We start from the raw sequence: 2,211 nt of genomic DNA on the forward strand, positions 1-2,211 counted from the left end.
CGGGGCCGTGCCCGGGGGGCCCCCGGCCGTTCCCGAGGGATTCCCGGGCCATTCCCGAGGGATTCCCGGCCGTTCCCGGGCCGTTCCCGGGGCATTCCCGGCGCGGAGGGGCCGGGCCGGGGGAGGATCCGGGGGTTTTTGTATTTCTTGGAGTAAAAAGCGATGGAACGAGGTCCTTGTGTCCCCCCCGCGCCGCCCCCGGCCCTTCCCGTGCGGTTCGGGTTTAAATCCCCGGGTTTTGGTGTTTCTCCCTCCTCGCCTCTTTATTATTCAATTTTTTACTTTTCTTTCTTTTTTTCCTCCTTCCCGGGTTTTATTTTCCCCCCGTTCTCAATCCCGTTTTTCTCTTTTGCTTCCTTTTAATCTCTTCATTTGAATTTCTGCTTCTTGAGCTGGTAAATTCCACTCGGAACTGCATTTTTTCCTTTTCATTTCTCCTTTTCCGTTTCTTTATTTTAATTCATCTTCCCGCTTTTAGTCCTAATTTTTAATTGTTTGTCTCGTTTTTCAATTCTGCTTTTAATTTCATTTTAATTTCTTTCCACTTGGACCTTTATTTGATATTTTTGACTCTACTTTTTTATTTCAATCCAGCTTTAAGGTTTCTTTTACTTTTTTCCCCTCTGATTTTTGATTTTATTTCATTTCTGAATTCTCCTTTTCGTTTCTGAATTCCGCTTTTCAGTTTTTATTTTGAAATTCAAGATTTTATCCTATTTTACCCTCATTTTTTAATCTTTTTTTCAATTTTTAAATTTGAATTTGAATTTTTATTTTTCTTTTTTTCCCTTCAGTTTCACTTTTTTCACTCCCTATTTTTCAATGCTCAATATTTATTTTACCTCGTTCCTTTTTGTTTTGCTGCTTTTTATTTTCACCTCTCGCTCCACACCTTTCCCAATCATTTTTTTGGCCTGGAATTTTCGCTTTTAAAACCCTTCTGTTCCGTTTTTTACGCTCCCGTTTTGTTCCTTCCGTTCCCCGAGGGCCCCGCAGCCGACGCTGCTCTTTCCCAAATCCGCCGGCGCCATCCTGAACATCCCCAACAATTCCCGCTCCCGCTTTTCCCTCTGTGGGGAATTCCATCCCTGCGGAATTCCGGCAGGGCTCGGACACGGCCCCGTCCCGCTGCCCCGGGGATGGGCTGGGATCCCTGGGATGGGGGCGTGGATTCCCAATGGGAATGGGAATGGGAATGGATGGGAGATGGATGGGAATGGGCAGGGAATGGATGGGAGTGGGAATGGGAATGAATGGGAATGGGCAGGGGATGGATGGGAATGGGAATGGGAATGGGAATGAGCAGGGAATGGGAATGAATGGGAATGGGCGGGGGACGGATGGGAATTGGGAGTGGATGGGAATGGGCAGGGAATGGGGATGGGAATGGGAATGAGCAGGAGATGGATGGGAATTGGGAGGGAATGGGAATTGAGAGGGGATGAGAACGAGGAGGGAATGGGAATGGGCAGGAGATGGATGGGAGTGGGCAGGGAAATGAGGGAATGGGAATGGGAATGAGGAGGGAATGGATGGGAATGGGCAGGGATGGAAGTGATGGAATGAGAATGAGCAGGCCATGGGAATTGGGAGGGGATGGGAATGGGCAGGGAATGGGAATGAATGGGAATGGGCAGGGAATGGGAATGGATGGGGATGGGCAGGGAATGGGAATGAATGGGAATGGGCAGGGGATGGATGGGAATTGGGAGGGGATGGGAATGGGCAGGGAATGGGGATGGGAATGAAAGTGGGAGGGGATGGGATTGGGCAGGGAATGGGGATGGGAATGAGCAGGAGATGGATGGGAATGGGCAGGGAATGGATGGGAGTGGGAATGGGCAGGGAATGGGAATGGGAATGAATGGGAATGGGCAGGGGATGGATGGGAATGGGCAGGGAATGGGAATGAGGGGATAGCAATGAGCACGGGATGGATGGGAATATGGAAGGGATGGGAATTGGGAGGGGATGGGAATGGGCAGTGGGACCCTCCCAGTATCCCTCGGGAAGCCCCAGCTCCGGGATCCAGCACGGGGAGGGCCTGGAGCTGCTGGAGGAGGCTCCGGGATGGGCTCAGAGGGACGGAGCAGCTCCGCTGGGAGAGCTGGGGGTGCTCCCCTGGAGAGGAGAAGCTCCAGGGAGAGCTCCGAGCTCCTGGCAGGGCCCGAAGGGGCTCCAGGAGAGCTGCGGAGGGGCTGGGGACAAGGC

Source organism: Corvus brachyrhynchos, unplaced genomic scaffold, assembly GCF_000691975.1.
Source record: "Corvus brachyrhynchos isolate BGI_N302 unplaced genomic scaffold, ASM69197v1 scaffold215, whole genome shotgun sequence".
NCBI lineage: Eukaryota > Metazoa > Chordata > Aves > Passeriformes > Corvidae > Corvus > Corvus brachyrhynchos.